The 17510-nt window shown below is 39.8% G+C and overlaps 1 protein-coding gene and 1 long non-coding RNA gene across 3 annotated transcripts in view; one reads left to right on the top strand and one right to left on the bottom strand.

The window, feature by feature from the left end:
* The window catches only part of DGKZ (diacylglycerol kinase zeta), a 159819-nt gene that overhangs the window by 131925 nt on the left and 10384 nt on the right, over window positions 1-17510 (bottom strand). The gene's annotated exons all lie outside the window — the stretch shown is intronic.
* LOC148116456 (uncharacterized) lies at window positions 7876-14777 on the top strand. The gene is made up of 3 exons (XR_015729479.1): window positions 7876-7926; window positions 9181-9452; window positions 14278-14777. It is a non-coding gene; the product is annotated as an uncharacterized LOC148116456 (long non-coding RNA).

Below are 17510 nucleotides of genomic sequence, written 5' to 3' on the forward strand. Positions count from 1 at the left end.
ATCCCATTCCCCACCATCCGATCAGAGCTTCTTGGATGAGAAGCCAACCGCCTTCAAAAGAAAAAACAAGGAAGTCCAGTTGCCTCCTGAAAAAAAGCACCTTTGTGACAACTATGACCATTGATGACAGTATCGCTACAGACTTTTAGTGGGCTAACACTTTTATTTACTTACCCCGCAGTTTGAATCTATAAGTCAAATTACAGACTTCCTTGCAATAGTTTTTAAAGGAACAGAACTGTCTAGCAATTGCAGGGAAACTGCAATTCTTAGAGACCAACATTTCCAAATGTTTGTTCTGTGAGCAGCAATCATTTTGTGAATGGCTAAACTGTTAATACTGTGACTGTCATTGTCTATGCATACAGTACTACTTTTGAAGTTTTCTTTGACGTCAGTCACTGTTTGCCATTTCCCACCCCCACCCACATTCTGCATTACATTTTTGCATTTCAGCAAAAGAAAGTTTCCCATAAAGACCTGAGTCGTAAAAACTTTTTTGTGATAATTAAGGGTGTTTGCTCTCTTAAGAGCATGGAAGGCGGACCTCTTATTCTACCAATTTTATAAATAGGGAAACTGAATTGAAGAGATGGCCAACTCAAACTCATTCAATAATTGTGGCTGTCTCCCCATCTTCCAATATCAACATCAGCCAAAAACAATAGCCAAAACCAACCCACTCAAATGCTATTATTCCCTCAGAGCTACTGTATATTTTCTAACTTCAGAAGAAGAAGTAACCAACCCACTCAAAATGCTATTATTCCCTCAGAGCTACTGTACATTTTCTAACCAGAAAAAAGATGTGGAAAAGCTAAAGGACAAATTTAGCTGTGTATTTTTAAATTAATACATAACTTCAGGGAAGGGAGAACTGGATGATGATATGCAGAAGCTGAAAAGGCATTCACCCTTTATTCACATGGTGCAAAACCAATTTTGAGGAAACCACCACAGTAATACAACATCTATGCTAGAACACTTATCCTCTGTGCAAGTTATTTCTGGAAAATGGCCAAACAAATTTCAATGGTTGCAAAATGCAGCAATTAGAATTCAGCTAGGAACTAGTTCTACTTATCACATCAATTTCACAATATAGCACTTTGGTTAGCTCACAATTTCTTTCTGAATTAAATGTTACTTGCTCTTTTTTCTCCTCTTCGAATGCTTTATCCCCCCCCCCCCATCCACTTTATTAATGTTAGGGACCTGGATATTTGAAAGGTTGCCTTCATTCAATTAAATTGATGAAATAAATAAATAATATGTAGACTGCTTATACATTTCATTTTCCAGTGCTCAGATGGGCCCTTGTTCTATGTCTTAATAACAATTATTCAGAGTAATATCAGGTTATGGAATTTTTGTCTCCAAACAATTCCTTATTTACAAGAAGAAGTTCATTTCTATGCTTTTCTGTTTGTCACAATTGCTACCCATTGGTTTGGTTTCTGGTTATTTTATGATTTTATTACTGTTTTGTTGATTTTTATTGCCTTTGGAATATGCCATTCTTGAGAGCTCTGTACTCGACTCAAAAATGAGAAATATACATGAAGGTAAAGCTTAAAAGCTTCCGCTGACTTTATTTTGCAACCTTCACATAATGAAAATAAATTAAAGTGACATATGTAGTAGGTTGTGAGCCCTATAGTGAGTGCATCTCCAAGATTTCATTGGATGTTAGGTATACAGAAGAAAAATAGCATGTGCGGGAATCATGTGATATGCCAAAAATTCCAGGAGGAATTGAAAAGCATACAGGAAAGAGATCAGGAAAAGCACAAGGAGAAGTAATGGGAGGAAAAAATACACTGGCTGCTTTCAGATAACATAAGCTGAATGTCAAACCACAGAATTTTATAACCTGCATGTTCTTTCATTGGCAATGGGAAAATAGTAACAGCTATTTTCATGCCCAGAAAATGTTCAGGCCTTTTACAGCCTTTCTTCAGACTTCATCAGCATAAACAAAATGGTCAGCAATAAATACCTGCTGATAGTCAGGCAATCTTTTGAGAAGATGATACTTATTTTTATCTCTGGAATCCCCAGACATAAGATTCACATACCGGTATATAAAACTTGAAAAGCTATTGTTTTTTTTTTTTTATGTTCCTGGATGTTATATACAAAAGACCTGTTATGTATGTATCCATTTTGTGCGGGAGATTTGAATGGTAAAATGTTTGTGATTGGTTAACGGTTATTTCAGAACTGTATGTAAGGAGGGCTGTTGCCTGGGTTCTTTCGCTGAAGTCTCACCCTGAATTAAAGAGCTGTTGTCACTAGCTTGCTTGTGCCTCTCGTTATTCCCGCGCTACAACAAGACCCTTGTCAAAATTTTCTGTCAAATGAATCTCCATACCCCCACAAAAATAAATCCAAGCTCTCTAGGTTTCTGGTAGGTACAGAATAGGATATAAAAAAGCAGCAGTTTAAAATAAAAAATGTTTTTCTGATCTTTCCACCATAATATACAGCCATCACATCAACAATATCCCAAATAAGAATGAATAATCTGGGTGTTTACCCAAAGCTAAATTATAATTACACCAAATCTTCCATTCAAAACCCTCATGAGTATCAGCAGGAAAAATAGTGGGGAGTAAATTACAAAATGTTGTTGGAGATGTGATCAGATAAATGTGATGATTTACAGGTAATTCTCAACTTCCGACCATAATGGACTCTGCCCATCACAGTTGCAAGCCATGATGATTGTTGAACGAGGTGCCCATGTGATCGGCTCACTTAAGAACCTTCATTTCCCCAATGTGGTCATTAAGCAACCATGTGGGTCATTAAGCAGAGCATGGGGTGTGTCTGGAATGGGGGAGACCCTGATAGGTCTCAAGTCCATACTGTAACAGCTGTCCAGTTCTCACATAACCTGTGGGAGACATGGCATCAGGCAGCCTCTGGGGCTCCAGAGATCATTTGGAGAAAGAGAGCAGACCATTCTGCCCCTCATCTTCCCTATACAGTGGAGGCTGCATTCCAGAAGTGGACACAATTTAGGAAGTGGCCCAAATTAACTGTGGCTGTTCTGAAATGGCATTTGCTTCAGTGATGAGGCTGTACAGTTTCCTTTGTGTCAGAAGGTTGTGCAGCAAAACACCTGCTTCCAGAAGGAATTCTATAATATTGAAAAGGTAAGTGACCAATTGGTGACGGGATGGGGAGGAGGGGGTAGGATTCTTGGGCATGGGAGGCAAATCAAGACTTACAGGGTCCTGCAGCAGTCATAACATAGGGTACAAGTCAGGGGTGGGTTCTACTTACCTTTACTACAGGTTCACAACAGGGCCCCACGCGTGCTCTTCTGTGCACGCGCAGAAGCATCTGCGCATGCGCAGAAGCATTTTGATGACATCGGGGTAGGTGGACGGAGCCTCCCACTGGTTTTGCTACCAGTTCTATAGAACCGGTGTGAACCGGGGGCAACCCACCACTGGTACAAGTTCTAAGTTCATTCAGTTCATTCAGCTATCACAATTTCAAACCGTTGCTGAACAAGCAGTCATTAAGTCGTGGATTACCTTCATATACTTGTATCAGACATATAGCAACATATATGTCATGATGTCATCATATACGTGTTATTTTTACACCAGCATAGCAGTTTTCTAAGGATATCACTGATCAGAAACAGAACTTCTGTAATATTCTGCAATGACTATTGGCGCACAAGACTGTTTCAGGCTTGGTATCTCATGTCAGTTATATCTAATGATTTTTTAAAAAGCTATTGACAGTATGTAGTGAAACAGAATTTGAGATTCTTACACCTAACTCTCCAGAGAAGTGATAATTACAAAACATCATGGTATCACACTGTCCCATTTTTAAAAATTTGACATGTTCAAATATTGTTCCTTCTTTCAATTATATTAAGCGGTCTGTGGTTGTATCCTTGAGAGACAGGAGGAGGAAGGTTAGGTTATGATCTATTCATTTCAGATTCATTTCCCTCAGAACCAAGTGTTTTAAATTCAGACTTCTACTGTGAATGGCTCGAAGAAATGTGCTTACATCCCATTAGAAATATGGATGGTTCTTTCTGGAGGTTCATAGTCTCCCTGCTGAGGTCTACCTCCCCTTCCAGAAAGATTTTAGGCATTTTATCTGTATTCTTCAAGGAGTCAAAAAGTTGAACAAATATGTTATCTCAGCATACCAGACTTGCTTTGGCCTACCAAATGCTCCTCCTCCCTGAAGTACAGCAGCATTCAATAAAACTGGCAATATCATCAAAATAGTATAGTTATTGAGATGGGAGTGGATAAGGCAATGGTCAGATAAGAGGTATTTCAGCCCACAGAAGGAATGGTAGTATGAAAAGTATCTCAGAAGGGACCTTTCCTAGCTCCCTGGAAAGTAAAGGCAAGTGGAGAGAGATGTGTTTTCAGGTTTACAAGATTATTGTTGTAACATTACAATTAAGATAGTATTATGTTAGTATTCACGGTATCAGTTTACTACTTTGAAGGGCTGGTATACATACATACATAGAAAAAGAGTGTGTGTAAATGGCTGGGTGTCCAAAACATTATAGTTTAAAATTAAATGGAATTGTGTAATTTTGAAGTTTAATGCATTTGGGGAACTCTTTGTATCTTGTAGGAACCAAATGAGCCTATGTGTGTGTGTGGGGGGGGGGGTTGTACAAACCAAGCCATCATGTGGCCTGTTTGATTGGATATAGCATATTATATGAGTCCAGTAATCATGCTTTGTTAATCTGGTTTAGATGTTCTATGAATCCAGCTGTTTTGTATTAAAAATGGTAAGTCTACCTTGCAGCCAAAGCTTTGAGCATAATATAGCTAACATATACTGGTATATCAATAATATATAATAATATATCTAACAGCATTACAGCATTATTCCTAGGTCAGAGGGATGGAGTGCAAGATTCTTTAATTATGACATCTCATGCTAATCATATCCTTGATTAAAAGATAATAAGGGAGTACATATACTCCAAACTAAGCTTTGGATCACTCTAGTGAACCTGGAAAAATGTGTCCTCTGTATGATGTGACAGTTTTGCTTCTAGTCCAGCCAGGGGTCAGCAACCTGCTGCTCTGGAGCCGCATGTGGCTCTTTCACCCCTCTGCTGCGGCTCCCTGTCACTCAAAATATGCATCACAACTGCCAATGTGCGACACCTGCTGGCACACAATTTATTGAACTTTTCAACCCCCAGTAGGCTAACCATAGATAAATCTTCTTAAAGAAAAGTTTCAGAAGAAAACAGAATGTTTAATTCAACTACATATGCTAGTTTTATGGCCGCTCAAGAAATAGTCAGGCACGGGAAGGGTTTTGTGGCTCCTGGTGTTTTCTTTTCTGTAGGAAATGGGTCCAAATGGCTCTGAGTGTTTAAGGTTGCAGACCCCTATTTTAGCCCAATGCTTTATTTGTAAGACACATCATTCTTAGACTTCAAGGGAAGTAAAAGTGGACTGAAGATGAATCCGTAAGAGTGGAGCTGAGGACTGCAGAGGAATGAGGAGCTGGGAAATGGATCAGCACCTTGGAATTCCTTTCTAGTGTAAGGAGAGGACCGTGATTACCTATAAGTGCTCCATACAACAGCTCTCCATTAGGATACCATAAGACAGTGATCTCTGGTGGATTTTAGAGTGCTGTCAGCCAAGAGATCATTTTCGTTACCAATGCTGCAGTTCAGAGCCATTAGGGGCACAGGTTCACATGTTTTCTTTTTTAATCTCTTCTGGAAATTTTTTGTTAATGACTTTTTGGATATTAAGAAAGGCAAATTTTGTTATAGCAGGTGGGTTTCCTTCTATCTTTGACAAAAGAAGTCTAAGAACTTGAAAAAATATTTTTTCAAAAAATAAACAGCAAAACTACAACATTGGTTATGAAAAGTTATAAATGGATTCAAGAAACAGACAAGCTTAAATATTATAATAGGAAGGAAAAGAGACTCATTAATACAGAATGAAATAAAAATATCTGACTTTGGAAGAATGCAAGGATATTTGGAAACAATGTGCTCAGAAATTACTCTTCAGATTATCTGCTATTATAAAAATGGCTTTAGAGGAGGTTATAGAAGAGGAACAGATTTTACCAAACAAAACAGAGGCTGATTTGAATATGAATCTAAAAGTGTATTTAAAAATGTTAAGTTGCAAGAATGATATGGAAAAAGATGCTACATGGATTTACAAATGAAACTGATTGATCTTTATAGAGGACACAGAAATAATACATAAGAAGACTGACTTGGATATCTTAGTTTGGATTTACAAAAGAGATATGCTAAATTTATGAAGGACTTTCTGAGAAGAGATAAAGAGAATAGTTTTTTGCTCTATTTTTAAACAAAGTGATAAATTACTAGGTTAAAATTAAAATAAAGGAATAAAAATTGAATTATTTGATTAATATTAAAATATATCTGTTATTTCTGGTAACTCTTAATGGACTTTTGCTGATTAGAACTGAATGATGAGGCTTTACAATGTGTTTATTGATAAGAGATATATGTGAAGAAGAGAGCTTTTGTTAAAATATCAAGGAAGTAAATAAATGATTGAAGTCTTGATGGAAAGAGAAATCACAAGTGTGTGCGTGCATGAGTGTATTCTTTACTATTTTTCTCTATGTCAATTTTATCAAAAGGCAAACAGAAAAATATCAGACATTTTGGGCTATCCCAAACCATTCACACAAGCTATATTGATGTGTTCTAGTAATGTGTCAGCTTTAGCATTTCATTTGGGCATAAGCTGATTTTAACTATGAAGGAATAAGTTATGATCTCACTCTTTGTACAGTAAGTATTAAACTGTGTTCTTATAAGTGAATTAAAGGGCAGGATTTCCATTTCTAACTATAACAACCAATAGTTAAAAGACTGTAGCACTCCGAAATGTTTTGAAGTACCCCATGTTATCCCAGCAATTACTGATATGAAAACTGCAACTCCAGGTTTTCCTTAGAGAATAGGAAAAAGTTGAACATTGACGCAGCCTGGAAGAACTTTGGCTGATGAGACCATATGGTCATCCATATGGTCATCCATTCATCAAGGAATGAATGCAAAATGCCAATGCCTGAATCAACACTGCTAAGATTATTAAAACAGAAGGTTTCTGCCTTTATTAAAACTGGCATGTTCCATTTTTGATTTATTAAACAATAATAAAATTATTGTTTATCTGTATTCTTTTTAAAGACTGGATATTCATATCAGCCTAAAATCTATGAAATTGGAGTCTTAAAGCTGGATCATTTCAACACAGGACTAAAAGCAGGCATCCTAGCAATTTATTTTTTGGAGATGCATGCTGTAGGACACTTTGGAGATTTCAGTTTTTTGTGTAGCCATCATACACAGTGATCATTCCTGAGAAAATAAATTCTTTTCTAATCCAGCCTCTCTCAAGCCATCTTTCAAACAAACTCATGTAGGCCTCATGGGATTTGCAAATAGTCAGGCGGCAGTTACCTTATTACCAGTGGCGGGATTCAAATAATTTAACAACCGGTTCTCTGCCCTAATGATCTCTTCCAACAGCCAGTTCACCAAACTGCTCAGAAAGTTAACAACCGGTTCTCCTGAAGTGGTGCGAACTGGCTGAATCCCACCACTGCTTATTACAGGTTATGTGATGTGACAGTATACATCACAGAATCCAAGTCATCTAGTCCAGACAGCCAAGTGAGCAGGCACATACTTCAGAATGTGTCATATCATTTCACCCAGGCAATCTTGTAGATATTTATACCAAGCCTCCCTGATCAACACAGCATCAAGTTACAGCCAGTGGTTAAAATGTAATAGCCAGATTGTTCCTCTGTTCAGTTATATACCTTCAAATGCTGCGTGGAAGAAGCTGTGCCCACCAGCTTGGAGGAGAAAGCACAGCCATATGCAGGGTAAGAGAGCATACTAATAAGCAAAGGGCAACTAGCTGAATGAAGAGGTGGAATTGGCAGGAAGAGAGCAGAACAGAGATGTGCACCATGTGTTGGTCCCTGCATGTGTTCAGTCTCTTCAAAAAGTCTCATCCAACCAAAGGAAGAAGGAAGCATTAGCAAGTGAAAACCATCTGTCAAAGGAGAAGATGAAAAACATGGGGGCGACTACCTCAAATTATTCAGCAAACAAAAGTGTCTGCAAGTGGGCTTAGGAAAGCTTCCTGGCAGAACTGCGTTGGCCCTACTGTGAAGAAGGGTGAGAGAGTTGCCTCACACAACAGATGAAGGCAAGTGTAGATGGGGCAGCAGAAGCTGCCACCTGGCCTTTCAGCTCTCTTGAAGGTCAGAACTACGTGTTCCATGTGGGCTGCTCTGCATCTGGTTTAAATAGCCTGGCTCTCTCCGTTTTCAAGTAAGAGAACACCGTCTTGTGCTTTGTGTCAGGCAGTGTGATATACTGGGGCGGTTCTCCTGCATATACTGTACACATGGGGTGGGCAACACTTTGGAATCATATGCTAAAAGATGCTTCAAGTGTGCAGGATCATGACTCTAGTACAGTCTGAAACTTATTAAAGCGATTCTGTGCAATCCCAGGAAAAGATGCATTTTGTTTAAGGAGTTGTAGACAAGCACTAAATATGTGATCTCACACCCTACAAAAAATGGTTTGATTTCAAATCCAAAGTGTTACACTGTAAGGTAAAGATAAAGGTTCCCTTTGCACATATGTGCTAGTTGTTCCCGACTCTAGGGGGCGGTACTCATCTCCATTTCAAAGTCAAAGAGCCAGTGCTGTCCAAAGACGTCTCCGTGGTCATGTGGCTGGCATGACTAAACGCCAAAGGCACATGGAAAGCTGTTACCTTCCCACCAAAGATAATCTCTATTTTTCTACTTGCATTTCTTATGTGCTTTCGAACTGCTAGGTTGGCAGAAGCTGGGACAAGTAACGGGAGCTTACTCTGTTATGCGGCACTAGGGTTTCGAACCACTGAACTGCTGACCTTTCAATCGACAAGCTCAGCATCTTAGCCACTGATCTCCTTGGATCATACTTACTTTTCACCTCCCACCAAAAGTAAATCTCACTGTTTGGAGCACCAATAAGTACCAGCTAGGATGGGAATGCCCCCCCCCCAAATTGGAAACATTTTAATTAAACAGTATTTGGTTTGTTTGTTTGTCTGCTGTTTTATGTTCTCTTTACAGGTATGTACAGCAAAACCAATCTCTACTACCACATCCATTCCATTGAGCCTGGTGATCAAATGTATCTTAAATCCTGGAACAATGACCCCCTGCAACCTAAGTTGAGGGGCTCCTACCAAGTGTTGCTCATTACCCACACAATGTTGCAACTTGATGGGACCAAGCCATGGATCCACTATACCCAAGGTGAAGAAAACTACTACCCCAGAAGAATTCCACCCACCATCCACCCACCACAGGGTGTTATCCAGGACTGGACTATTCTATAGAAGGTATGATGTTTTTATTTAAACAAACAAAAACAAAAAAAGATCAAAATATAAAGGTTCTACGGAAAGCCTCTGGATAAAGTTGGCAATATTAACAACCATAGGGACTTCAATGTAGACTTTAAATTTAGGAGCCTGGAGGGAAACAATTACTTCAGAACTGTTGAGGAAATGGCAAGGGTGACTAACAATACTGATTTTGGATATGTGTACAACTTTCATCAGAATCCAGAAAAGGCATGGTTTTAGAAGGTATATCCCTTGATAAAGAATGGGAAAACATTCACTTAACGATTAGGAATGGCTCATATTTATACAGGATTACCAAAGAACTATACCCAAAATGCCACTTGCATAGAAAAGCTGCCCTGAGGCAACTATTACAACCAAGTTGTATTAGCTCTGGGGACTCGTTGGGTAACTAAAGCAGGATTATGCTTTTCTCACCCAAAAAAGTGATTTAGCAACCAAAAGGCCCACCTATGTTGGAATTTATTCAAGGTGTTCCTTAACAGGTAACATCACCTTAAAAGAAATATAACATTGTTCATGTTTCTTGCCCCATGTGAAATAAACTGTACTAAACTGACTTATGCAGCATATATCATGTTTTTACATTGTGAATTAGCCCATCAAGCAGTCCAAATTGACATCATTTAAAAGCCAGAGCCCCTTTTCTGGGACTTGGTTATCCAGGACTGTGGTTCTTGGGTAGGTGACAAGCCTTAAAAATTCTACCTCCTGATTGGTATGGCAAATGCACTTGGGGTTTTGTGGTACCAAGTGTCACACTGATACCTGATATTATCATAATACCTCCAGGAAGTATAGGGATCAAAGACTGATTTCAGAAGAAACAGCCCCAAAGAAACCACAAGAAATTCCAGATGCCTTTTGGAAAATCACCTTGGGGACAATCATGACCTCGATGATTGAGAATCTCCATAGACATTTTTCCCTAATAAACTCATCTCATTGTATCGAAATAGGAAAAACCATTGGCCGAGGACTAATACCCTCTATGGATGTCACATTAAATTACAGAAATATTTTAGCATTAGGAAACATATTTAGCACGTTCAACAGAGCCATCACAGCACTAATGGATCTAAATGAGGAGCAGGCACGAATTTATCAGATGGTACTTCCGAATAGGCAAGCTTTAGACATTGTTTTCGCTGCTAAGGGGCAGTATGTGCCATTCTGGATACTCACTATTGCACTTATATTAATAACTCTCTGACTGACATCAACAGAACCATATATGAAATGGAGGAGTTGATGAAAAATAACTCAGTATCTGGGACATCTGGCTCATCAGATGTTTACTTTTAGAATTGACTGACATCTTGGCTTCCTAGCTTTGACTGGCTAAAATCCTTATTTTCCTTTCTAGTTTTCATTGTATGCTTTGGGATAGCTAGCTGCTGTGGTATTTAATATTCATCTTTGATAACCACCAGCTTGAAGTCCTGTCTGCTTCAGAAGACAGAAGCTAAAGTAATGGTACTGAACTCTTTCACTACTAAACATGATCCAAACTACTTTCTGGCCTTATCATCTGGACAATTATTACCAGGGGTTGCCACAAAAAAGAGGGAGTCAACTTATTTTCCAAAGCACCTGAAGGCAGGACAAGAAGCATTGGATGGAAACTAATCAAGAAGAGAAGCTACTCAAAACTAAGGAGAAATTTCCTGACAGTTAGAACAATTCATCAGTGGAACAACTTGCCTCCAGAAGTTGTGGATGCTCCAACACTGAAGGTTTTTAAAAAGAGATTGGACAAACCATTTGTCTGAAATGTATATAGGGTATCCTATAGAGGCAAAGTTAAAGGTACAGGCCTGCCTTGACTGCACTGATTGGAATGTTTTTGAAAGTATCTCTTCAGACTTAGATGAACTCACAGATACTGTAACATCATATGTCAGTTTCTGTGAAGACCTATGTGTACCAACCAGGAACTTGCAAATATACAGTAACAACAAACCTTGGTTCACAGCTAAACTTAAGCAGCTACATCGTTCCAAAGAGGAAGCCTACAGAAAAGGTGATAAAATGCTGTACAATCAGGCCAGAAATGTATTAACAAGGGAGATCAGAGCAGCAAAAAGAAGCCACTCTGAAAAGCTAAAGAATCAATTCTCAACAAATGAACCAGCAAACATGTGGAAAACTCTTAAAAATATCACTGGTTATGGCAAACCTCCTTCCCAGGCTGAAGGAAATCAACAACTGGCAGATGACCTGAACATGTTTTACTGCAGGTTTGAAAGGAAACTACAGCCACCTATTTCCACAACGCCCATCTCAGACACACCAACTACAGCCAAACCTCCTACAACTGACCCCATCCCATTGGGTTCACAACCCCTAGTGATCACAGAAAAGGAAGTGCAAGACCTATTTCACAGACAAAAGCCAGGAAAAGCTCCAGGCCCAGACAAGATAACTCCTTCTTGCTAAAAGTCTGTGCTGACCAATTGGCCCCCATCTTCATCCAAATCTTCAATAAATCGCTAGAGATGTGCTATGTTCCTTCTTGCTTCAAATGCTCTACTATGATCCCAGTGCCGAAGAAGCCCACCATCAAGGAACTGAACGACTACAGACCAGTTGCTCTGACATCTGTAGTTATGAAAACCTTTGAAAGGCTAGTGCTGTCTCACTTGAAAACCATCACGGATCTGCTGTTAGACCCCCTGCAATTTGCATACCAAGCAAATAGATCAACAGGTGATGCTGTTAATTTGGCTCTGCACTACATCCTACAACATCTTGAATCCAGTGGTGGGTTTCAACATTTTTTACTACCGGTTCTGTGGGTGTGGCTTGGTGGGCATGGCTTGGTAGGTGTGGCAGGGGAAGGATACTATAAAATCTCCATTCCCACCCCACTCCGGGGGAAGGATACTGCAAAATCCCCATTTCCTCCCAATCAGCTGGGACCTGGGAGGCAGAGAATAGATGGGGGCGGGGCCAGTCAGAATTTTTACTACCAGTTCTCCGAACTACTCAAAATTTCCACTACCGGTTCTCCAGAACTGGTCAGAACCTGCTGAAACCCACCTCTGCTTGAATCTCCAAAGACCTACGCAAGGGTCCTCTTTGTGGACTTTAGTTCAGCATTCAACACCATCATTGCAGATATTCTTCTAACTAAGCTAAACCAGCTAGCAGTACCTGAACACACTTGTAAATGGATCATAAGCTTCCTAACAGACAGGAAGCAGCAGATGAAGCCAAGCAGAATCACATCAGATATCTGTACAATTAGCACAGGGCCCCCACAACGCTGTGTGCTCTCTCCACTTCTCTCTATATACCAATCACTGCATCTCAAACGATCCATCTGTTAAACTACTGAAGTTCGCAGATGACACAACAGTGATCGGTCTCATTCGAGACAATGATGAATCCGCATACAGAGGGGAGGTTGGCCTCGTGGTGTGACCAGAACAATCTGGAACTGAACACACTCAAAACCGTAGAAATGGTGGTGGACTTTAGGAGAAACCCTCCCATATTACCACCACTTACAATACTAAACAACACCATATCAACAGTAGAGACCTTCAAATTTCTAGGTTCTACCATATCTCAAGACCTAAAATGGACACCTAACATCAAAAACATCATCAAAAAAGCATAACAGAGTATGTTCTTTCTGCACCAACTCAGAAAGCTCAAACTGCCCAAGGAGCTGCTGATACAGTTCTACAGAGGAATTATTGAGTCTATCATCTGCACCTCTATAACTGTCTGGTTTCATTCTGCAACCCAACAAGACAGACACAGACTTCAGAGTATATTTAGAACTGCAGAAAAAACAATTACTATCAACCTGCCTTCCATTGAGGACCTGTATACTGCATGAGTCAAAAAGAGGGCTGTGAAAATATTTACAGACCCCTCACATCCTGGACATAAACTGTTTTAACTCCTACCCTCAAAACGATGCTATAGAGCAGTGGTCCCCAACCCCCGGTCCGCGGACCGGTGCCGGGCCGTGGAGTACCTGGCACCGGGCCGCGCAGCGGCCGGGGGACATGAATGCTGCAGCGCAAAGGCTCCTGGGCCGTGCGCAATGGGCCATGCGCAAAAGCTCCTGGGCCGTGCCCCCACCCCTGCGCGCGCTCAGCGGGCCGCGGCGATAAAAAGGTTGGGGACCACTGCTATAGAGCACTGCACACCAGAACAACTAGACACAAGAACAGTTTTTTCTCGAACGCCATCACTCTGCTAAACAAATAATTCCCTCAACACTGTCAAACTAGTTACTACGTCTGCATTACTAATAATCTTCTCATTGTTCCTATCATTCTTTCCACTTATGACTGTATATCTGTAACCTTGTTGCTGGTATCCTTAAGATTTATATTGACTGTTTCCTTATGACTATCATTAAGTGTTGTACCTTATGATTCTTGATGAATGTATCTCTTCTTTTATGTACACCAAGAGCATATACACCAAGACAAATTCCTTGTGTGTCCAGTCACACTTGGCCAATAAAGAATTCTATTCTATTCTGCCTGAGCAGGTGGTTGGACTACAAGACCTCCAAGGTCCTTCCAACTCTGTTATTCTGTTTTGTTATCACCTGAGATGTATGACTCCATGGCCAATGATAAGATAGCCTATTCGCCTACATTTAAGACAGGATATTTCCTCAAGTTTGATACAGCCAGCTTGCCAGAAAGAGAGGGAGGGGAGAGCACACAAATCTCAGGGTAACAACAACAAATTGTAGATTAGAGTTATAAAATGTGGGTTTTTTTTTTCTTTTTATGACCCTGTGATCCTTGTATCGTGATGGAGTCAGAAGAGAGACTGAACAGAGCTGAGTGTTTACTGGCTGGATGCCCTTCCTGTCACCTACACAGAGTTCACAGCAGATATTTTCTCTTTGCACCCTGATAGAGAAACATCTGTCTGCTGCTTCGGATTGAACTCTCAACCTTCCGAGTGGGAGGTGAGCATCTTCCCTCAGAGTTATAAAAGGTGATAAGTAGTAAAAAATAAATGAAAATAAAAATTGCAAGGAAACTGTTAAACCAACAGGACATGAAACCTGAGAAAACTGTCAGGAAAATGGGACATTTTCCATGGATCGAAGTAAACAGAAAACAAGGTAATTGCAGATCCCTATCAACTACTATGATGGGAGTGGAAAGGCAGTAAGAGATCTAATGATTTATGACTGTATGTTCCTTTAAGGGAATTTGTTCTGTATTGTATAAAAGGAACTCAGATTTTAGCGGGCAACATGCTTGATTTGGAATTTATTCCGAAATATCAATTATTCTGTACAGAATAAAGCTTCACAAAGATTTTTATGTTTGGTGTAACTCAGTTGGACAGAGCACACCAGGCTAAGAACTTCCAGCATTCCTGGGACAGCACTAGGAAGCCTGATTAAAATGATTTAAAGGGCTGATAGATTCAGAAGAAAGGATGAGCTAGAAAAACTATTTATCAACTTATACCCATAAAGCATCTACTATGCTCTGCTAGGCTACCCATCTGGGACCCAGACAATGTGCTTTTGCAGCTCATCTCTCAGTCCATAAATAAAATGCCATAAATTTCACTGTGATCAAAATGGGACTCCGGAAGGACACAAAAAGTGCCTACGGGGTAGCAGCAAAGTTTGGTCCCAGCAGAAGCACCACATCCTGGTCATACCTATACAAAAAATATGCTGAACCAATCAATAACAGAAAAGTACAGATATATATATAACCGCATCAACACAGCCTCAGAACTAATAAGCACAACAATAAAAAGAAAACGCTTCCTTGTAGTCTCTCCATCTTATCTCTTTGTCATACATAGGTTATTGTTAGCATACCATCCTCGGAGAATTTAAAAATCTGTAAGCCATTGAATATGAAAGAGAGCACAATGTGATAGCAAACAATGTCCAAAATGAGAAAGGAAACAGAAGTACATTGTGGTTTGTAATAATACAGTTGGCAGAGTTTTTTGAGTTTGAAGTAAGAGTTTTATTTTGATTTGGTTTTGGAGCGTGGAAGATTTTTTTTGCCCAGTTTTCAGAAATTTTATCTGGCTAAACCTGTGGTCTTTCTTGTAAATTAGGACAGCATTTTCCCATTCTCAAAAAAGAAGAAATGCACTGGCAAAACAAAAAAAGTGATCAAAAGAAACCATGTATTTTGATATACACAATATGCATGTGTTAATTTATACCTAGCTGAAATAGGGGGATCTTCACAGCAAATTATTGACAGATAAATTGAATGTGTAAGATTAGATCTGTGTTTGTCAACCTTGGCAACTTTAAGCTGTGTGAATTTCAACTTCCAGAATTCCCCACCAGCATGTCCACACACCTTAAAGCAGTCTAAATTGAAAAACACTGGATTGGAATATGAGTAATATCTCATTTCATCACATAGTATTCCATTCTATTCCTTAATAAATGTTTCTTCGTTGTTTTGCTTTTTCTATGTCATCAAGATTGCAGTCCTAAATAAGATTATTTTTTTCACTGAATTCAAGAAAATGTATTCAGGATCATATTGTAACAGAGATGCATAGCTAACAGATGCTAAAATGAAGTAGCAAGCTGTCTGCACTGGAAAAACACCAGCTTTGGATAATAACTGAATCCTAAACATTTCCATAAGTCTGGAAAAGGAATTGGATTCAGTAAGGATGGATTCCAGATGGTTCAGGGAGGGCTTGTTGCCAGTTTGAGAGAAACTGAGGCAGCGTTGGTGGTAGAGTTGCTGGAGTCCAAAAAACACAAATGGGATTCTGTGGCTATGCAGGTTTTGGGGAACTAAGGAGCTGCTCTGGTTGCACAAGTGAACTTTCTAGTATATAAATAAGATTAATATAGGGATGTGTCAGGGATGAAATCTACTTACCTTCCTTACCGGTTTGGAAGCACCCTAACCTGCGCATGTGCAAAACCTTCTGCGCATGCACAGAAGGTAAAAAAACATCACTTCCTCTCATCCAGGAAGTGATGAGACCCAGGTGGCGATTGCTACTGGATTGCCGAACCACAGGGAAAAACACTACCGGATCAGGCGATCTGGTGTGATCTGGGAGCATTTCACCCCTGGGATTTGTTGAGAGCAGTGGTGGGTTTCAAATTTTTTTACTACCAGTTCTGTGGCCATGGCTTGGTAGGCATGGCATGGCTTGGTGGGTGGGGCTTGGTGGGCATGGCAGGGGAAGGATACTGTAAAATCTCCATTCCCTCCCCTATCCAGGGGAAGGTTACTGCAAAATCCCCATTTCCTCCCGATCAGCTGGGTCTCAGGAGGCAGAGAATAGATGGGGACGGGGCCAGTCAGAATTTTTACTACCGGTTCTCTGAACTACTCAAAATTTCTGCTACCGGTTCTCCAGAACTGGTTAGAACCTGCTGAAACCCACCACTGGTTGAGAGGGGCGAGTATTGTCTTTATGATCTTTCAGGAAGGAAACAAGGACTCCGAATAATTCCTAACAGTCAAAGTGTTGGAGAGAGTTTTACAAATCACATAAAGACCAGCCCACTGTAGGAAATATAGAGACAAAACAGTGCTTGCAACAGATAGCTATTCCATCTTTGCTTGAAAATTTCTAGCCAGGGAGAACTCACTCTACCTCTAAGAAATTGGTTCTCTTATTCTATGGTTGTAACATGAATTTGATTGGTCAAATGATTGATTGAATGATTGAGCTGCTCTTGCCATCTATACGTATAGCCTCTTGTAGATGTAATCCTGTCTTGCAGAACTGCAGTAAATAAGTCATTGCCTTCTTTTACATGATGGATTTGGAGTTATATTAAGTGCTGAAAATGTAGTTGAAATGAGAAGAGAAAAATCTTCTTACTGTTTCCTGACCGGTTGCTAAATATAACAACAACAACAACAACAACACCCAGATATCACGGTTGTCGAGGGCCAAAGCATACAATTTATTGATATCGCTGTACCAGGAGACGCCAAAGTTGAAGAAAAAGAACTGGAAAAAATCATGAAATATTGCGACCTGGCCATTGAAACTACACGGTTATAGATGAAACATGTAACA

Source organism: Pantherophis guttatus, chromosome 1 (genome assembly GCF_059756535.1).
Source record: "Pantherophis guttatus breed Tessera chromosome 1, ASM5975653v1, whole genome shotgun sequence".
In the NCBI taxonomy this organism is placed as follows: Eukaryota; Metazoa; Chordata; class Lepidosauria; order Squamata; family Colubridae; genus Pantherophis; species Pantherophis guttatus.